This window comes from Saccopteryx bilineata, chromosome 12, assembly GCF_036850765.1.
Source record: "Saccopteryx bilineata isolate mSacBil1 chromosome 12, mSacBil1_pri_phased_curated, whole genome shotgun sequence".
NCBI classification, from domain to species: Eukaryota; Metazoa; Chordata; class Mammalia; order Chiroptera; family Emballonuridae; genus Saccopteryx; species Saccopteryx bilineata.
In genome coordinates, this window is record NC_089501.1 from 6258631 (window position 1) to 6281081 (window position 22451).

Consider the following 22451-nt stretch of genomic DNA (forward strand, 5'->3'; position numbering starts at 1 on the left):
CTAAGAAGTAAGGGCATACACTCTTTATACCAATGGAGAGACAGGAAGTCTCAGCAAATAAACAGGAGGTATAAAAACTCAAATGAAAATTTTAGAACTGAAAAATAAAATAACCAAAATAAAAATCTCAGTGGGTAGAGTCAATAACAGAATAGATGCAACACAGGAAAGAGCCAGTGAGCTTGAACATAGATCAACAGAAAGTAATATTCAATCTGAACAACAGAGAGAAAAAAATGAAAAGAGCCTCAGGGACCTGTGGGACAACATCAAGACGTTTAACATGCAGTGATTGGAATCCCAGAGGAAGAGGAAAAAGAACTCAGGGCTAAAAAATAAATTTTTTTTAAACATCTAAGAGTCCCAAATTTGACCATAGACATATACCTAAAGATTTAAGAATCTCAGCAAACCCCAAACAGAAAAATTCAAAGACATTCATGCCCAAAAGTGTCATAATCAAACTGCTGAAAACTCAAGACAATAACAACAACAACAACAAAGCTGAGTCTCTATTAATGTTGTTGACAGACCTGCTAGTGGGGTAGGGTCAAATGGTGGGTAGGAAAGGGCAGGGCCAGCCCATCCCACAGGACCCTCTTCCACTGAGAGTCCCTCCTTGTTCAGGCCGGGTCCCATCCCGAAGTCCATCTGCTAGTGCCTCTGGCAGCAGACAACGCTCCTGCTGAAACCCAAGTCCTGAGCAGCATTCGGAATCCTTCCCCCATCAATCTGCCGTCTCTTCATCATTACAGAGTGTAGGCAGGGGGGCAATGGCCCAGAAATCAAATCAACCCTGACAAGAAAAAATGCACTATAATTCCAGCGGGCCCTGATAACTTTTAGGGAGGAATAAAATAGAGAGTAAAACAAAGGACAGCGAGGAATAAATGCTCAGCTCTAGATTTATTCTCTAAGTTATCCCAGTAAGTTGGAAAGAAATGCTGAACAAATATGAGTTGGGTTTTGTTCTTAAAAATTCACCGTGTTTTCTGTCTGTGTGTGTCAAAATAGTCTAACTCTAAGAGAATGAAACATAATGTATTTTAGGTTTTTATCATAGACTGTAGAAAGAGAAGCCAAATTCCTGGAGTAGACCAGTGAAATGCAGAACTTTACACTTGTTTCCATGATGAGAACACTGTATGTATAGCATCTGCGTACATAGTAGGTACTCGAATGTCAAATCATGGCTCTCACTGGAGTAACCATCCAGGAAGGGTGGGGTGGGGGGGAGCAGTTCATTTATCTTATAAAAGTAAGGTTTTATAAGAATGCTTACCTAAGAAAGCAACTAGTTTAGAAATGGCATTAATCACATCATGAAGTATTCTCTCTCTCTTTCTCGCTCACACATACACACCTTCATATATATGCAAACCCTATTCAAAATATATAAGGTACCAGATTACCCAGATTTTCTGGGACTCAGAATCCTAGAAGCTTAACTTTATCTAAATCAACATCAATCTGCTGAGTTCATGGACTCATTTCAGTCAGAAAACTCCAGCCGGTTAACAGCCTCCCAAACATGTACCAGTTCCCGAAATATTGGCTTCTCAGGATGGAAGGCCTGCAGCACCCCTGTAAACCTATTTCAAGGATCCTTGGATCTTGATAGATGCCAAATGGAAAGGAGAAGTGGAGTTAGCAGAGGGTGGAGAGCACAGACAAACCAGCAGGAGGGAGGGGCATGGAGAAGGGAACCGCGGGTAAGGGGGGTATGAGGGGAAAGAGGGGGTGTTCCCCAAAACCTGCATGGCATTTCCATCTTCCCCACAAGCTCACCTGGGACTCGGGCTGTCCACAAGGGGTACCCAGGGCCTCTTTGCTGGCTCTCAGCTCGCTTCAGTCCCCAAACCTCATGCCCAATTGCAAGTCTCCCCACAGGTCCCCTCAGTGAGATCCTGAGGCTGCCAGTCACATCCTGCAGCTGCCCTTGACGGGCTGCTCAGCCTCAGGGCATCTGTGGTGCCGTGTGGAGCAGAAAGCTTGTCAATGGTAAAGCGCGGCGTTGCTCAGCAGTTTCACAGGAAAGATATTTAGAAAATATTTCTGAATAGTTCTAAAAACGGTGGCATACAATTATGCATGTATGCATGCCTATACTGTTTCTCAGTTTTAGGTATGCACTCATTCATTACTAATGAACTTTTTTGTCATGTGCATATGGTCCAGGTTCCACTGCCCATGCTGCCACTCTCTGGCCCTTTGGATTATGATAAAGTATTTGGCTGAGTGAATTCCGCTAACAATTAGAAATAAGACTCTGGTTCTAGGACATTCCTTGCACGATTCTGTACTTACAGGACATTTTTCTGTGTGAATGTACTGTAAGTTATACTGCCCGACACATAGAAGCAGCCCGATAAATGTTTCTTTTTCGTCTGGGGAAGCTGCGGACAGTGAAAAACAGGGTGGAGAGCTGGCTGGACAAGCTCTGGAACTAGAAGCACTTAAGTCTCAAACCTAAATGGAAGGAAAGATCTACCATCTTTTTCCCTAAGTGGTCTCTTTCAGGAACATGAAGAATTGCTGAAAGCAGCAGACCTTTTCAGAGGCCAGTTATCATTGGGTTTGCTGCCATGCTCTGGACTCAGGGTTCTCTGGTGAATGCGAGTGAGATTCTCCAAGGTTTGAAGTGAGGGTGCCAAGTAGCAGTTAATCTTGGCTCAGCCCCTTCTTCCCATTTTAAATGGGAAATAACAAGAGGAAAGGGGACAAATTGTGCAAATAAATATACCAGACTCCGGTGGATAAAAATTTTGACCATATTTCTTAATTGTATGAGAATGGAGGACTAACATTCCTTGCATTAAAAAGAAACTTCCTTCCTCCCACATGGAAGAATTTAAAAAGCAAACAGGTTATAGTATTCATATGACAAATTATTTCTAGCTTTAAATTCTGTTTTGTACTTTTAGAGAATCACTGTATTCAAAGAGACCTTAAGGATAATCTATACCAACTCCTTTATATTATAATTGAAGAAAATGAAGCTCAGAGAGGTGAATGACATACCAAAGTCACACAGGTAGGAGGAGGAGGATTGTGACTCAGACCCAGACCTCTAAGCGTCTGGTCCATACTTGCTCTGCAGCTCCATCCCAGGCCTTGGAGTGTTATCTTCCCCATACCAAGTTTTCCTTTTACTGTAGACAGTGCATGCCCAATAGCAACTTTAGATGGGAGTCCCATGTAAAAATCATAGTGGCCATCTTGCCCTGATACGTGGTCATACATACACTAGGTAACACATTGATGAAATTCTTTATATATAAGATATAGAACACACTAAAAAGTTCACCAGTGGCTCTGAAAATGTCGTGGATGATGAAACTTCTATGAGTTAAAAAGGAGGATGAGACTGTGTCAGGGGAAAGGATGCAGGCCTTTCTGATGAATGCCAATGGTGTATCTCAGCTGACACAGGGTCAGCCTGATTCCCTGAATGATAGCAAGAAGCTGAGATCTTCCCCCGCTCCCAACCCCCACTGGATATAGCATTAGCAAGAAATAAAAGTGTGTTATTTTAAGCGCTGAAATTTTGAGGATGTTTGTTATTGCACCTTACCTAGCCTATCCTGACTGATACGAGTACCTCAAAGGCCTTGGGTAAAAGATGGTTATCATTATTATGAATGCATACTTCCTAATGCCACACCATCAGAGACTGAATGATAGGCTGGAACACACCATTGGTCTTATGGAGATTGTTGGATAGGGAAAGGAGTTGTAACCAAAGACAATTCCCTGCCAAGATAAGACTCAGGAGAAGTAAGGACGAGCTCAGATTCAGACCATAGGACAGTCTCATTAGAAATGCAGACTCTCGGTCTGCTTCCTAAGTGCTTCCTGCCCCAGCACACTGTGCAGGCTTTTTCGCTCCCATCCAGAATTCTCTCTCTAGTGAATAGTTAGTTAAAATTCCACTTTTTCTTCAGAGAGCAGTTTTAGTCCCACATACTTCCCCAAGATATCTTAATCACTCAAGTACAAAATAAACTATGCAAAGCAGGTGCTTCACAATTATTGCTTGTGCTTCTCATTTTATACTAAAGCAAATGTTTGGTAATATCTGTTTTGAGTGTGTCAATCTTGTGTCTCTAACCAGACTTCAAGCCTTATGAGGACACCATGTGTTGTACTTGTTTTAAAGTCCCCCACAAAAATGTCCAAGAGACATTTTTATATGGATTTAAATGCCAGGGAGGAAAGAACATGATATCATTCTTGGAATTGAGGACAATGTTTTTATTACTAGGGAAGAAAGTAGGGAAATTCACTAGCTGCACTTTAGAGTAATACTTTAATCTAGCTAAATATAAATACTTGTTACTTATTTAAGTGGAAAAAAATGGTTATAAACCCTAAGTGTCTTTAGTCCAGTTTTGTTCAAATTAAAATAAAACTAAAAATTATAAGCAGTTTAGCAAGAATGCTGAGAGAAACTGCAGGAAAGCACTGTTGAGAATTTCAAACACTTCATTAAAAATTAACATTTATTTTGATAGATTAACAAGTTAATAAATATTTACATATAAGTTATAAAATTGAAGCTGAATCTGTACATATTATACATATTGAAATTATAAAGTTAGGCTTATCCAAATCTATTTGTGATGAAGAGCAGAGAGCTTTTCTGTAAAATGAAAGTTTGTTTTCACAGACTATTGGCATGTAACCTTGAAACTATAAATATTTGTTAAGGTAAATTGTATTTGTTAAGTGCAGAAAAATTGTTCAGGTAAAGGTGAAAACTCTGCTTTGCATAGAAGGTTGATCCCATAAAGCTTTGTGGACACTGACCTTCTGATCATAACTGCTCTGATCTAGTTCTAATCATTCCACCTGTCCAACACTGTGCAGATTCTCTTAAAGGTAAGTAAATGCATTCCTCCTTGTAGGAATTTATTTAACAATAAAGTTAAGTAACTGCACCATGCTTTAAGACATGGTAGACACTTCTGATTTTCTTCAGTCTGTGTTACAGCAGAAGCACTCTTAACCTGTGTCTCCAAAACCAACTTGTCAGGTCAACTGCCCCATTTTTTCTGCCTGTATACTTCTGCGCCCAGACTAGGTCTATTTTCCCCAGGAGCCATTTAGTTCCTTCCAAAGCAATTGATATCAGTTGTACAAGTTATTGAAAGTATATAATTTAATTAAAGTGTAGGTAAACTGACAAAATCTGTGTACAGAAAGCAAACAGCTTCTCTTTTCTATAAAACCAGGTCAATTAAAAACTAGGTACTGTTTTTAAATACAGTTGTGTTAGGTATCCATGAAGTCACTGCAAAGAGAAAAACAAAATCGTTAAAAACCTAGAGGTGTTCTACACTAGGATGACTTCACAAGTGTCAAGGTCTTACTCCACTTCGAAGAAACCGAAAGTGAAAATGGTGGGTAATACAGTTTGGTTGGGTTTTTGCAAGAAGGACCGGAACTCCACTCCACATATTCTATACCTTGAAATTTCAAAGTCGGGGGCCACACTCAAAACAATAGATTGGCAAACAAATATACACGCATGTGTTGTAAGTTAAAATAGATTGTGTGTATACTTTTTGTTATTCACTGTTTTAACCATCTCTATATACTTGACCAATTACTGCAAGTCAGTCACTTTGGATAGGAGGCTTCTACTCAACTTGCTAACTACATGGTTGTAGAGATTCCACAGCTGCATAGTTAGAGGCAGTACAATGTTATTAATCAACACATATGCCAGACTAATGTCAGTGCGTAGCTAGGGAAAGAGAAACACAGAGCAGAACTGTGGACAGGGTGAAGTCTGGAAGATATAACCCATAACTTCCTTTATGTTTATTTTCTCAATAAGCTATAAATTTCTCCACCTGTAAAAATTTTTTTAAGCATTCAAAATCTTTATAGTATAAATTAGAACAAGAATTTATTTACGAATCAAATAACATAAAAATCAGTAGCAGGGAGGAACCATTGGCTACTACTCTGAAAACAAAACACGGCTCTTCTTCAAGGTGTATCTTAAGGATACCAAGGAGAGCGGAACTGGCCATCAGTAGAATTGTCCATCTCAGCCCCAGGCCAGGCCAGGGTGACCCCAACTCTACAGGCTGCTGCCAGAACTCTGGGTCCCCCCTCCTGAGGGCTCAGCCCAGCCAACAGGGAGGTCATTCCAAGGGAGAAAAGTCATGACACTGGGACAGCAATTAGTTAAAAGTGAACATGAGTGTCTGAAGCATCTATCCCAATTTTAGGGATCCACCATCCCAATCATAACTGATCTGTAGTGCCCCTGAGGGAGAGAAAAGTCCTTCCTAAGAGGCCTGGAGTAGGTGAGGTGGAGGCATTTGGATTTTGAAAACTCCCATGAGTGATTCTGATCCACTCTTGGATTAAGAATTAAGGGCTTTGTACTTCTCCAATAAATGGTGCTGGGAAGACTGGAAAGCCACATGCAAAAGAATGAAACTGGACTGCAGTTTGTCCCCTGCACAAAAATTAATTCAAAATGGATCAAAGACCTAAATTAAGATCTGAAACAATAGATTGCATAGAAAAAAACATTAGTAGCCCTGGCCGGTTGGCTCAGTGGTAGAGCGTTGGCCTGGCGTGCAAGGGGTCCCGGGTTCGATTCCCGGCCAGGGCACACAGGAGAAGCGCCCATCTGCTTCTCCACCCCCCACCCTCCTTCCTCTCTGTCTCTTTCTTCCCCTCCTGCAGCCGAGGCTCCATTGGAGCAAAGATGGCCCGGGCGCTGGGGATGGCTCCTTGGCCTCTGTCCCAGGCCCTAGAGTGGCTCTGGTCGCAATAGAGCTTCACCCCAGAGGGGCAGAGCATCGCCCGCTGGTGGGCAGAGCGTCGCCCCCTGGTGGGCGTGCCGGGTGGATCCCGGTCGGGCGCATGCGGGAGTCTGTCTGACTGTCTCTCCCCGTTTCCAGCTTCGGAAAAATACAAGAAGAAAAAAAAACAAAAAAGAAAAAAACATAAGCACTAAGCTCATGCACTTTGGCCATAGAGAAAAATTTATGAATTTGACCGTAAAGGTAAAATAAATAAATGGGACTATATCAAACTAAAAAGCTTCTGCACAGCAAAAGAAAAGGACAACAAAACAAATAGGTAGACAACTAAATGGGAGATGATATTTGCAAACAACAGCTCCAATAAGGGATTAATATCTAAAATATACAAAGAACTCACAAAGCTCAGCAACAAATAAGCAAACAATACAATTAAAAAATGGGGAGAGGACCTAAACAGACACTTCTCCCCAAAGGACAAACGGCCAATAGATATATGAAAAGATGCTCATCTTCACTAGCTATTCGAGAAATGTAAATCAAAACTCCAATGAAATACCACCTCACACTTGCTGGATTGCCTATTATCAACAAGACAGGTAATAACAAGTGTTGGAGAGGCTGTGGAGAAAAAGGAACCCTCATTCACTGCTGGTGGGAATGTAAAGTTAGTACAACCATTATGGAAGAAAGTATGGTGATTCCTCAAAAAAATAAGGATAAAACTACCATATGATCCAGAAATCCCTCTACTGGGTATGTACCCCCAAAACTCAAAAACACTGGTACATAAAGACATATGCAGCCCCATTTTCACTGCAGCATTGTTCACGGTGGCCAAGACATGGAAACAACCAAAGTGTCCCTCAATAGAGGGTTGGATAAAGAAGATGTGGTACGTAAATACAATGGAATACTAAACTCCATCATAAGAAACGATGACATAGTGACATTTATGACAACATGGATGAATCTTGAGAACATTATACCGAGTGAAGTAATTAAATCAGAAAAGGCTAAGAACTGTATGATTTTACACATAAGTAGGATATAAAACTGAGAATTATGGATATAGATAAAAGTGAAGTAGTTACCAGGAGGAAGGGGAAGTAGGGGAGGGAAACAGAGGGGAAGGGTATAAAGAGGGATAAATATAAGGTGACGGAAAATGATTTGACTTTGGGTAATGGGTATACAATACAATAAACAGTTCAAATGCCATAGAAATGTTTACCTGAAACCTATGCACTCTTATTAATCAATGTCACCCTGTTAAAGTTAATTTTCTAAATAAAAATTTAAAAAAATAATAAGAAAATTAAAACATATATTGTGTAAAAAAAAAAAGGATTTTAGGGCTTTGTGAGGTTCATGAAGTAGCCAAATGAATGTGTAAACACATATTCAGTATTATGGAACGCTTGTCGATGGCTTCCTTCAAATTATTTTCAGCAAATTTTTATAAATCAAAAAATGTGAAAAATCACTGTTCTGAAGTCCATTCTCAGCCCTGGTTGCCTCTTTTGTCCAGAGGAAGATCTGAGAAGCTGAACACAGTGTTCTCTGCACATAGCCTTCCAGTTGTCTTTCTCTTTCTCACTTTAATTTTTTTCCTCCTAAACACCAATCTGTTCCTATTTCTTCACTCTATTTTTAAATTGAAAATTTTGGTTTAAAAAAAATTATAATCTAAGAACCCCTGGAATAAAAGACACAGAAAATTAAATTGCCAATTTTCCTTACCACACTTCTATCCCTGTATGGTTTTATTATTTAAAAAAAATTTTTTTTTTTAACTTTAAGAGCACTTTTGATCTGTTTTTCCTATTAAGTTAATGACTTGACCAAACATCTATTCCTTTATTTTAATCATCAGCATTCTGGCTTACTTATTTTTTTTAGTAGCAAATTATACATCAATATAGTACTTTTTTCCCTCTGTTCCTGTCTAAACACTATCACAAGGAAGGATACAATGCTGTGTGCGTTAAGTAGGCTCCAATCGGTTCTGGTGGTTTGGTTTTATACATACCAACAGGCCTTGTCCAAAAGTAAGGCCCAGGCACTCAGAGTTTCCAAAACAATTCTCTGTATCCAAGGTACTCAAATAAATTCAAGCACTTCAGTTTCAAAACCGATGTGGCTGTCTGCTCCTGATTGAGGTTAATGTCTTCTAAATGTACATTAGTTAACTAAACCATTTTTTTACTATTTCTGTACAATATGAATATTCACTATTCAAAAGAATATTCTTTATCATAATTATATAATCAGTTTGAATTTTATCATACTTAATGTAAGCTATGTTTGAAATTCCAACCTGACAAAATAGCTAAAATTAAGCTCTAAAATATATTAGTTAACTTGGAAAACATATAGGATGACTTAATATCAAACCTAAAATCTAGAGTAATCAACATATTTTTCTGAAATCCAGATTTTAGCATGGAGATAGCCAGAGTATTAAGTAGAATAAATACTAAATTTGATCTCAGCCAACCTGAGTTACAATCTCTATTTACCTTGAACCAGTTATTTGACAGATTTCTTCTTGTTAGACTGGAAAGACACCAGTCTCACTCATAAGGCTATTATGAAACCCACTTGTGATAACAACACAGCAAGTCTTTGTAAGCTTGGACAAGTTGCATTAAAGCAAGGTACAGTATTGATATAACTACTGTTCCCTTTAACACAATTGCCCTCCAAAATATACACAAAGCTCCCTGCACACATCCTTACAGAGGAGGTGACAAGGTCATGTGGATAAGAATGAAGGCAAGAAAGAACCCAGGTAACTGAAGTCTAAGCAGAAGTAGAACTCACTTATATAAACATTGCAACAGGATGACAGATGCCAAATCTTTTGACAAACCCATGCTGTTGTGTCAGTGCTTTGTGCAAAAAGCTGGTGCACTAGGAGGCCAGAAAGTTCACAGTTATGGGAGCTTGAGGTCCTCACTTATCTGGTAAACAGCAAGCTCTTGGGTTCCTAATTCAGAGCTGCAAGTGTCTGACTCTACAGTGCATTTATTTACTAGGCCTGAGAAGCTGTTGGAAGAGAGAGCACCATGAAGTTCACCAGGTGAACCGCTCCTGTGCGGCCAAGCCAGGTACTTCCTAGAGAAGCAAACATGTGGACTCCACATTTCTGTGTGTGTGTGTGTGTGTGTGTGTGTGTGTGTGTGTGTGTGTCAGAGAGAGTCAGAGAAAGAGACAGATTGGAACAGACAGGAAGGGAGAGAGATGAGAAGCATCAATTCTTTGTTGTGGCTTAGTTGTTCATTGATTGCTTTCTCATATGTGCCTTGACCAGAGGAGAGAGGGGACTACAGCAGACCGAGTGTCCCCTTGCTCGAACCCGAGACCTTGGGCTCAAGCTGGCAAGCCTTGCTCAAACCAGATGAGCCTGCGCTCAAGCTGGCAACCTTGGTCAGGGTCTCGAACCTGGGTCCTCTGCATTCCAGTCCGACGCTCTATCCCAGAGGTCCCCAAACTTTTTACACAGGGGGCCAGTTCACTGTCCCTCAGACCATTGGAGGGCTGGACTATAAAATAATCTATGAACAAATCCCTAAGCACACCACACATATCTTATTTTAAAGTAAAAAAACAAAACGGGAACAAATACAATATTTAAAATAAAGAACAAGTAAATTTGAATCAACAAACTGACTAGTATTTCAATGGGAACTATGCTTCTCTCACTGACCACCAATGAAAAGAGGTGCCCCTTCCGGAAGTGCGGAGGGGGCCGGATAAATGGCCTCAGGGGGCCGCATGTGGCCCGCGGGCCGTAGTTTGGGGACCCCTGCTCTATCCACTGCACCACCACCTGACCCCGCCTGGTCAGGCTGGGACTCCACATTTCTGCTAAACATGTTCATCAGTGAGCACCATCAGGCTGGGGCCCAGGGCTCCCTCACAGTTAATTTACATATATCTGAAAGCATGTACTTTTACTGCTATACTGCTGTCATTAATTCTATTCGCTTCTTAGAATTAATTAACTGAAATATAAGTCACATTCCACAAAATCTATTATTTCAAACAATTGAGTGGCTTTTCATATACACACATATTATGCAACCATCACCACTGTCTAATTCTTCCAGAATATTTTCATCATCTCAAAAAAACAAAACAAAACAAACCCATTCCCAGTAGCAGTCATTGCCCATTACTTCCCTCTCCCCTGCTCCTGGATATTTCCTTAAAATTGAGTGATGCCGTATGTGGGCTTCGTGACTGTTTTCTTTTACTTAGCCTAATATTTTCAGGGTTCACCCATGGTAGCATGCATCAGGACTTCATTCCTTTTTATGGCTGAATATTATGCCCTCATATGGATATACCATACTTTGTGTATCTGTTCATAAGTTGATGGATATTTGGGTTGCTTCCAACTTCTGGCCACTATGAATAATGCTGCTATAACCATTCATGTACAAGTATTACGTGAACTTATGTTTTCAGTTCTGTTGGGTATGTACTTAGAAGTGCTATTGCTGGTCATTTCCAGGCACTCTTGAACCTAATGTTCATGTTGGCACACTCTGTGTGAACGCGTTTCCATGACAGATGGAAATACAGTTCACCAAGAACCCTAAAAGTCAGAGGAGGAAATAAAGGTATGTATGAAAGGAAAAAGGGGTTCTGCATGAAGCAGTATATTGCTTCTCTCAAAATGCCTCTAATAACATATTTCCCCTGTCATAAAACTGCAGTAGCCACAGTTAGAATAAGGGGACACACTGGGTCTAAATTGGCATAATTCTAATAGTAAGAACAATCAGCATGTAATGAATGCTTTCTACATCCAAGGCTGAGCACATTATGTGAATTGTCTAATAGTCGAGAAGACTGGGGGAAACATGATTTTTGAAAACAAACACTGATTGCAGCCAATTGTGCCTTCCCACCAGAGTAGTATAATCCATCTGAGGTCAGGCCGGTAGAAGCGAGGAACACAGAGGAAGCTAAATTGCCTGGCACGTGTTTGGAATCTGTTTGCTGGAAGCTCAAGAGAGTGGGATGGGCAGCAGGAGACTGAAGACTTGAAAATGGAAAAAAGGAGCTGACGGGTAGATAAGAGAAGGCAGGGTCAGTGGTACAGAGTCTAAAGAAATACAGCCAGAAAGAAAACTTCAAGTAATCAATTTTCAGTTGACATCCGTTTTGAACTGCTTTAATAGCTCCCTTTATGACCTGACCTTGAACCCTTCAGTAAGGCCTATGTTGGTGTCACTCTGGGCATTAAAAGAAGTGGGCAGTGCAGAGCCGAGAGGAGAGCCTGGTGACAGGGAGTGGAACGCTGAGCTAGGAGCAGGAATTCACAGAGAGTGGCTGTAAGACATATTTCCAAAGCATTAATCTTACACCCTTTCTTGTAGAATTGTCTGAGTGTTTTGGTTTTTTGTTTGTTTGTTTGTTTGTTTTTCAGGCACAGGGATGCCATCTAGATTGCTTCCCTAGCCCAGTTAACAGGCCTTGAAAACCAGAGCAGCCTGACCAGGTGGTAGCACAGTGGATAAAGCATCGACTTGAGACACTGAGGACCCAGGTTTGAACCCCAAGGTCACTGACTTGAGCATGGGCTCACCAGCTTGTGCCTGGGGTCACCGGCTTAAGCAGGGGATCATAGACATGACCCCATGGTTACTAACTTGAGCCCAAAGGTTGCTGGCTTGGAGCCCAAGGTTGCTGGCTTGAGCCCAAGGTCGCTGGCTTGAGCAAGGGGTCACTGGCTTGGCTGGAGCCCCCCATCCTGCAAGGCACAATAAGAAAACAATCAATGAACAATTAAGGTGCCACAACTATGAGTTGATGCTTCTCATCTCTCTCCTTTCCCATCTGTCTGTCCCTTTTTCTCTCTCTCAAAAAGAAAACCAGATCAAACACAAGAGTCCACAGCCTTGACTATGGCATGCCTGAACCCCATACAAATCCTTGATTAAACTAACAGGCCAGAAACCTTATCTCCAAGATGGTGAATGTGCCAAGACTTAATGAAATATAGGATCTTGAGAAAGGTCATGTAGCCACACTCTTTCCCCCTTTCTATCTAGCCCTGATCACCCTGTAAAAGAGGCCTGCAAACAGTGTTAAGGCAGACTTGGGGTCTGAATCTCTCTGCCTTCTCAGGTTTGCTGGCAATTTGATTAGCGACATTTATATTTACTTCTATCCTCATCTCTGTGAATTGGCTTCATAGTGACAAGCAGCATGAACTCCGGCTTTGTTCCAGTATCATGACCAGAAAATATAAGCCCCACCCATTATCAGAGCATTGGAGGAGAGTAAAGGTACTAGATCTCCGGTAGCACATGGCTCAAGCCATTTTAATTTAGGTATTAAGGGAACAGCTGACTCCAAAACCTGGAAAAGATGGAGTCAATCTGTCCAACAACTCCATGCTTGTGTTAGAAAATGTAGGTAACAAACAGAAGTAAACAAACACCAAGATTTAAACCACTTTAATGCTCCCTAAATGGCAATGACTTCATAACAAAGAATTTGAAGACTTGATGACATTCCCATGAATGGTTAGAGTACCAAAACATTTCCTCAGTGTCCCTCTTGGAAATCTAGGACCATTCCTTTCAGGCTGCAGATGGGAAAACTCTAGCACAAGAAACTCATGGATTTGATTGAGTCTGCTACAGGTGAGTGGTTACCTCCCCCCCCACCCCCCGTAACAGTCACAGTTAGGTGGCCCTGAGGCCACTTCCACATAAGAGGTTGGCAAATATTATCTGTAAGAGCCAGATAGTAAGTATGTTCGATTTTGTGAGCCAAGAGGCAAAATCAAGGATACTAAGTAGGAATTTATCTAAGCAGAGAGAGGACAATTTTCCACATTTTTATTGATAAAATTTAAAATAATTGCACACACTTTTTTTGTGGTATGTATCTACTTAAAAAGGAATGGGGAAAATTTTTTTTGGATAGTGTTTTGCTTCATTGTGGTGCAAGGTTAGTGTTTCCTTACATTGAATCAATTGCAAAAGATCATTGATAGAATTCATTCCTTAGCTCAGAGGCCATACAAAGATAGGTACAGGCCAGAAATAGCTCCAGATCTCTGTGATATAGTCAATAGTCACCACTGTCTGAAGCATAGCCAACACTGGGTGCTCTGTGCCAAGAGCCTATAGTGTAATAATGCTCTCATTCAGAATTTGGAGACCTGGAGCTGATTTTGAAATAGCCCTCAAAAGATTCAGACATTCCCCAAACACCCAAGTCTAGTCTCCCAGAGATTGAAAAGACCATTCTATCAGCCCAGTATTTACTAAGCACTTACTACATGTTAGTACTATTATAGGCACGGGGGATATACCGGTGAGCAGGACAGATGAGCTCCCCACCTTCAAAGGGGACAAGACTGCAAACAATTTTAAAATATTTTAAATGTCTGAGTGGAAATGCCTTAAGAGATGATATTAAGAGAATGACTGAGATAAAGAGCCACTTTGGATAAAGTAATTGAGTACAAGTTCCTTTTTCTCAACATTCTTATCAATCCTTGTTCTGGCAGATGTTTTGTATTTTATGGGGAGGGGTGTGAAGTAGAATCCCTTTGTGCTTTTCTTTGCTTCCCCTGCTCACTGGCAGGGCGCATCATTCTCTGCGCTCATGCCCTCTCTTTGCACAGAGAGATAGAAAGATAGCCTTTCGGGTTTCCTCTTCTGTTAATTCTTGGTTAATTCCCTGTTTGTTTTTCTTTTTAGATGTCTTTTTCTTACTGTTTTGTTGGTTTTCTTTTAAAATTTTGGATATTAATCCTTATTGTTGATAGGCACTTCAAATATCCTCTCCCAGCCTATGGTTTATCTTTTAACGTTGTGGTATCTTTTGTTTACAAGATTTTAGCTGGTAAGTATATGGTAAATAATCTGCTTCATGTAAGAATTGGTTGTTAGCTATCTGTCTTGGTAGGCAAATTGAAAAAGTCATAGAATTTGAGTTTAAACCTTCATTCCATCCCTTACAGCTACTTCTTGCGCAAGCGTACTAATGTCTCAGAGCCTCAGCCTCCTCAGCTGCAAAATGAGGACAATTCCTACCTCACAGACTTGCTCTGAGAAGTCAATAAAAGAATATATGCAACTCCCTCAGTACAGTGGCTGCCTCCCACCTGGCTCTTAATTTGTATACTTCCTGAAGGCCTTATATTCCCCATAATACTATGTGCAGCGTTAGTACTTAGATTTTGCTCATTGTGTTGTTTAAAGTGAGTTTATCTTTAAAATGCATATAGAGTGCCAAGTATGATTATATGCATTTAATTGACTAAAATGTGAAAGACAGGCCCCCCCAAAAACAGTGTAGCAAGGTCACTCCACGAACTCCCTTGAACTAAAGAGAAGTAGTCGAGTTATAGTAAGTGGCACAGTTAATGAGATTTGTAAACATTATTTTGAGTGAAGGCTGTATTTTGAAATCTTAGAAACACATTTATAGAGTCAACCCTGACACAGGCAAATATTATTTAACAGTATGTTGTAAAAGATATTTGTAATAGTTTTGAGGGGGGGGGGGAAGAAATCCCAAACCGATGTGAACAGGTAATCCTCAACCATTTTATAATAAGTGAGTTATATAGTGAATAAATTTATAATAAAAATGTTAACAAAAACTTACTAATTACTGCTGGCTTTTATGTAAGATTTTAAAAATGTATCTTCCAGCTCCTCTGAAGCATATTATATATGCTTTAAATTTCAGGAATAAAAAAATATTTAAAATTCCAATGACTATGGGGCTTTATGCTCCATAGTCGCACATACCTGTATCTTTTTGATGCCCAGAGCCTGAGACCGAGCCAGCAGCACATAGCGGAACTGAGGCAATGTTCACTTACTGAACCATCCTCACAGGCCAGGTGCTTTCACCTACCCACTCTTGTTTAATCTTTACAACAGCCCTGTGAGGAGTAACTTCTACTACTTTTTTACAGAGGAGGAAACTAAAATTCAGACAGGTTGCCACTTATCCACATTCAGTAGCTACAGGAGCAGAATTTTAACTTCTGACCTCAAGTGTAAAAATATGACACCATATTATTTAAAGTAGGTTAAAAAAAAAAACTAAAAACACCTGCACAATGGCAAACAGTCTACAACATGAATATCGCCTCCGATTTGTGGCCAGATTCTGAAAACATGTTTGAAAGTCTTTCAACTTGCTCCAAGTGGAAAAATAGATAAGTGATCGCCACAAAGACAGCAGTAAACCTGGAGTTTGAGTCACCTCACCAGGGGCCTTCGGCTCATTTACACTAAGCTCGGGGCTTTCTTTAATTCAGGTAACTCACTTTCTTCCCTAGGGGAAAATAAAAAAGACCTGCAGGCCATCATCCTAAGAATCTAACATAAAAAAAATCTAACATAAATAATGTCAACAAGAATCATTGTATTTAACAAACTCCAGGACACAGTACAGCACTGTTTATAAGATGTAAATAGAGTCTTGCTTTATTTCACTGTTCTACTAAATTCAGATGTCCATCTCATTTTAGATCTAAGCTTTATTTAATACTGTTAAATGTGCATATTCAGTGAGACATTCAAGATGGCACACCTGAAATATGACCTAGATGATGTTCATTTAGGTACAGATGATTGAAGGATATTGTGAGCTTATAGCACTGCTTACCAAATATTTCCAGCTCTCTGACTTCTGTCATCTTGCTCCGGGTAGGGCCCCACGACCAGCTCTGGCCATTAGATTGTGAGCAGGATGTTGTGTGTGGCTTCCTGCCAGGGCATTTAATAAAACCATGCAAGACCCCCAGAGCACTCATCCCTCTATGAAGGTGACAGGCCATATTCCAGATGGTGGCTGCACTGCCAGTCTGGGGTCCAGAGAGAAGACAATGACAGCACAAAGTAGTACCCCTCCCCTGCCAACTGGCAATGGATACATAGCATGAGCAAGAAATAAATCTTTGTTAGGATGAACCCTGAGATTTAAAGGTTGTTTGCAATCTCAGCATAAACTTGGCCCCTCCTATTCTATACCCCAATGAAAAAGGGCTTAGTGTCTCCAGTGATAAGTTAGCAGATTTGTGTAATTTAGTGCCTGGTGCTAAATGTTATTATCTTGTCAGGAAAATGTCCCTCAATCCACAGTTTACTTAGAGCCCAATCATCATGTTCCAAAATCTGAATTAAATAGGCCAAGTAAAATTGAAGAGGGAGTTACAGTTGTAACCTTCTGAACTGCCAGTTCTAATTTATTGATCTGTCAAAGTTCTTAGTTGTAAACAATAGAAACCACTCTGCTAGTTAAGTACAAAACAAATTGATTAAAGATTTATTCACTTACAGGATCTTAAGGACAGAAACACCACTCTACGTGCCATTGTAGACTGCACTGCCCCACCACTGGGCACAGACACAAGGGCTCACTTCATGACCCGGGTGCCAGAATCTTGTGCTAGAATCTTGGCCACTTTGCCACTCCATGGTCCTTGTGTCACCTGAATTTCTAAGGTACAACCCAAACCCTCATGTGGGTGAAGCCTAAATTGCATGAGGTACAAGGAAAAGCTGGAAAGATTTTTTTTTGGCTTTTTTCTTAGGAAGGTGGAAAATTCCTCTAATACAGGAAGGAAATTCAATGGTGTGGTAAAAAAAAAATGACAGTAGACCTGTGGTGGCATAGTGATAAAGTGTCGACCTGGAACACTGAGGTCACCGGTTCGAATCCCTGGGCTTGCCCGGTCAAGGCACATACAGGAAGCAACTACTACGAGTAGATATTTCCTGTTTCTCTACCCTCTTTCTCACTCTCCCTCTCTTTCTCTCTCCATATCTCTAACCTCTTTCCAAAAATCAATAAGTAAAATCTAAAAATAAAAAAAGAATAACAAATACCCACTTCATCTGTGGTCATGAGTACCATGATAACTAAGGTCTTCAATGCTCAGGTCAATCCATAACAAAGTCCGCAGTCTTACTGGTTCACAGCTATTGCTTTACTTCTACCCCAGAACCCTTCAATGAATCCCTGTGTTTACTAGTTTCCGTTGGGCTCTGTCACTAGCAGCCCTGAGAGTCCTCACACAGAAGTAACTGTACTTAAAGAACCCCAAACTAGCCGGATGCAAATAGAATTGTAAATATTCAGATGCTCTGAAGAGTTTTTCAGATCTTTTTTAGTGTGTGTGAAGTACCTTTCTGTATTTACAGAAAAAATAAAAACAAAAAACCACAAGATTCTAACTTTGGTTTGAGAACTCTAATTGGGATCATGGGTTGCATACTGATTTTATATACTTTCTCTACTAAAAGTCCTCACAGCCCTGGCCGGTTGGCTCAGCGGTAGAGCATCGGCCTCGCGTACGGGGGACCCGGGTTCGATTCCCGGCCAGGGCACATGGGGGAAGCGCCCATTTGCTTCTCCACCCTCCCCCTCCTTCCTCTCTGTCTCTCTCTTCCCCTCCAGCAGCCAAGGCTCCATTGGAGCAAAGATGGCCCGGGTGCTGGGGATGGCTTCTTGGCCTCTGCCCCAGGCGCTAGAGTGGCTCTGGTCACGGCAGAGCGATGCCCCGGAGGGGCAGAGCATCGCCCCCTGGTGGGCAGAGTGTCGCCCCTGGTGGGCATGCCGGGTGGATCCCGGTCAGGCGCATGCGGGAGTCTGTCTGACTATCTCTCCCCATTTTCAGCTTCAGAAAAATACAAAAAAAAAAAAAAAAAAGTCCTCACAAATACCTTTTCCTAAACAAACAAACAAAAAACAAAGAAACAAAACATTGCATATACATAGATCTTGTGTTCATATACCCACCTGAATAAAAATATCAGAAGTATACACAAGGTGCCAACTTACTGCCAAATGCTACTTGGAGAATTTATCTAGATAAACAGTAACCAATAAAGAAATACACATACACACAGGAGCATAGATGATAGGCTTGGGTATTATTAAAAACATCAGACAAAACAAAAATCCTATACTCTATTTCTAGGTGCTCACATCCAAGATCCCTGAATTGGACTAGTTAAAATAATAGGCTGAAATATGAAAAAACCAAAAATTTATGGGCAAAACTGTGCAATAATTATACTGAATAGTTAAGGAATGTCAAGGACTTGACTTCATGGGGGGAGGGAAGATGAGAAGTATCAACTTATAGTTATTTTTACTTAATTGTACAGTGATTGCTTCTTCTATGTGCCTTGACAAGAGATTGGACCTCAGGCTCAAGATGAGCCAGAGTCCCGTTACTCAAACCAGTGACCTTGGGTTTCTCACACCAGCAACCTTTGGGTTTACACTGGAGAGTTTTGGGATCATGCAGATAATCCGCTATTCAAACCAGTAACCCCATGCTAATGAGCCCACACTCAGCCAGGATCTCAGTGTTCCGAGGTCAACCCTCTAGCCACTGCGGCACTACCAGTCAGGCTTCATGGGTAACTTAAAGAAAGTTTCCCTTTTCCTCAAAAATGGTTTCTAGGACAGGGAAAGGGCTCTTGCGCTGTTCATGGCTTGTGGCTTGAGCTAGCTGGTCCAGGATGAATAGCTAAGAGAATGAGCTGGGAGTTGAGCAAGGGAGGTGAGTCTTGTTATGGTAGCACCTTAGGAAGAAGATTGAAGGAGCCTGGGATTTCCAGAGCAGCCCTGCTCCTTCTCTCCTTCACATACTGGTCATTTAACTAACTCTTCTTCCAATTCAGTGAGAAATTCCTAAGTTTTCCCAATAAATTTCTTTAATTTTTTTTTTCTCAAGCTAGAGCAAAGTCCATTTCTCTTGTTCACAACCAAAAGAACATCACATTAAGTATTCCACCCTATATATATATAGCCTTACTCTCCCCATTATCTAAGCCCAGTTTTGGATAGCTAACTCATCTTTCTTTACTAGGAATGATTTAAAGCAGGGGTCCCCAAACTACGGCCCGCGGGCCACATGTGGCCCCGAGTCCATTTATCCGGCCCCCACCGCACTTCCAGAAGGGGCACTTCTTTCATTGGTGGTCAGTGAGAGCAAAGCACAGCGTTGCTCATGTACAGTACTACTTCTGGTGATGCGGGATGTACGCGTCACAGCTCCGGAAGCACGTCATATCACTTGTTACGGCTAGCAGTGACAAATATGGAACGGACATTGACCATCTCATTAGCCAAAAGCAGGCCCATAGTTCCCATTGAAATACTAGTCAGTTTGTTGATTTAAATTTACTTGTTCTTTGTTTTAAATATTGTATTTGTTCCCGTTTTGTTTTTTTACTTTAAAATAAGATATGTGCAGTGTGCATAGGGATTTGTTCATAGTTTTTTTATAGTCTGGCCCTCCAACGGTCTGAGGAACAGTGAACTGGCCCCCTGTGTAAAAAGTTTGGGGACCCCTGATTTAAAGGGACCTTTATCCATTGTCTATTTATGTCCCATGCTGCCACTGAGTTTAGCCACCTTAACTTCTTTTGTTACTTTTTTAGGGAAAACATCCGGCTAATTGTTAATTTTGATATCTCAACTCAGGGGTTGCAACTTCAAATGCCTTCAGATATCAGACAGGTCATGCAAATGGAGAGAGAGCTGAGCTGGATTCCACGGGACTCTGTGTGCCCTATCTAAAGATGTTTATGTTTAAATACTTAAAACACCATGTAGCTCACATAAATTTACCTCCTGAGTCATCAACTAACAACCCAGCTTGCTATTAGTTTAAATTACAGATGGTCTTATAAGGCTCATAAAACTCAATTTTGTTTCTATCATTTCAGCAGGATAAAAATGCTTCTTATACAGCAAATTTTCCCATCCTCTATTAGCAGAAAAACCCCTAGGCCATTAATGGGACCAATGTAAGGTACCTAGAGAACTCAAGGGCTGCTTTTAAGAGAAGCTGAGAAAATTGACATAAATGGCTTTTCACGAAGATGGTGCTGAAAGCAAAGAAAGAAGCCACTGCCCCTCCCAAAGCCAAAGCAAAGGCTTTGAAGAAAAAGAAAGCAGTGCTGAAAGGCATCCTCAGCCACACACACAAAAAAAGATCCACACATCGCTCACACCCACCTTCTAACGTCACCCCAAGATATTGGAGCTCTGAGGCGGTTCAAATATCCTTAGACGAACACCCCCAAGACCCAAAGAGAAACAAGCTTAACCACTGTCATGGCACAGTGGTCACCATAAGGAGCCTAATTACTGAGTTAGCCACAAAGAAGATAGAGGACAACAATACACTTGTGCGTAGTGTGGATGTCAAGGCCAGCGAGGAGCAGATCACACAGGCTGTGAAGAAGCCCTATGACATGAATGTGGCCACGGTCACACGATGCTCCGTCCTGATGGAGAGAAGGCGTATGCTCGACTGGCTCCTGACTACGATGCTTTGGATGTGGCCAACAAAATTGGGATCATCTAAACTGAGTTCAGCTGGCTAATTCTAAATATAAAAATTTTTCACTGTGAAAAGGAAAATTCATATAAAGAGAACCCTTTATAAATGGAGTCAAAGCTATCATCCCAGAGAAAAGGCTTTGTGCATATTATGCCATGAATTTTTGGAATGTTTGACTTGGGCAAAATAGCCTTTGTATTGGGTCAAACCAACATTGTTTACAAACAACTGTAAAGCTAACAGGAAAGCAGAGCTCCTCTCACAGGACTGATAATTAAAAACATTCTTTAGGGTCAGTAATTAGCCACGTATAGCTAAAGAGTAACTTCGATTGTTAACACCAAAAGAAATTCCTTTCTTCTATTCATGTAATAATTTCCCTTCCTTTCCTCATGAACTCCTTGCCTTCATCCCATATCCAGAACACTATTTGGGTTTCTGCCTGAATCTATGTTTCCAATATAGCTATTCTTTGATCTCAAATGAACACTTTGCCTTTTACTTTGGGCTTTATTTTTAGGTTAACAAAGCTTATCAACAGGAATAGATTTTAGCCTTAGTATGTCTCAGGGTAAATGAAGCAGGCTCCTGGTGCTTTTCATGAATCACAGAATAAAGAGCCAAACTACTTACAAGCACAAGGAATCCAAAGGTATGGCAGCACAGATGGAAAAATTCAAATACCTACTACCACCCTTGACAGTCTCCAGTTTAACTACAGAGCTCTGATTCTCTTCATAGACAAAAAAAAAAAAAAAATCCAATTCAAGAAAACTGATAAGGCTTTCTTTTCCTTGGAGAAAATAGATTGGACAAATTGCTTTCAAATCCTAAAAGCTCTACCACCAATTGTCGAAAAACAATAGAACCTCCATTAGCTGTTCTTTTGCCCACAGAATGCTCTCTGAGGAACTGTGGGGTTTGGACGGAATGCAGAGAGAGGCCTATTCCCCAACTAAGGCACATCAAAGTTTTAATCAAAACCTGCCTTTCTCTTTGTGAAACTAAGCAACTACTATTTCACACCCACATATTGCTGGAGAGCATTCAATTACCCTCAATGACTTTGTTTAAAATGAAAAGGCTTTGCCTCCTGAGGACAGTGTGAGAGGATTGATTAATGTTGTTCCCCGAAGGACAGAAGTGTAAGTACACAGAAAAATCTGAATTCCTGGAAACTGCTGCTGAGCCGTATTTTACAAGCAAGTCAAACCTGCCTTCAATTTTTTTGTAAAGTATAATGACTTGTGCCCTGGCTGGGTAGCTCTAGCATCATCATCCCAATACATTGAGGTTGTGGGTTA

General features: G+C 40.8%; 1 protein-coding gene, 1 non-coding gene and 1 pseudogene across 3 annotated transcripts in view; 2 read left to right on the top strand and 1 right to left on the bottom strand.

Moving 5' to 3' along the window:
* The window catches only part of METTL24 (methyltransferase like 24), a 146742-nt gene that overhangs the window by 118605 nt on the left and 5686 nt on the right, over positions 1–22451 (bottom strand). The gene's annotated exons all lie outside the window — the stretch shown is intronic.
* On the top strand, positions 18097–18172 carry TRNAA-CGC (transfer RNA alanine (anticodon CGC)). Its single transcript has one exon. It is a non-coding gene; the product is annotated as a tRNA-Ala (tRNA).
* On the top strand, positions 20684–21171 carry LOC136316299 (large ribosomal subunit protein uL23-like; annotated as a pseudogene).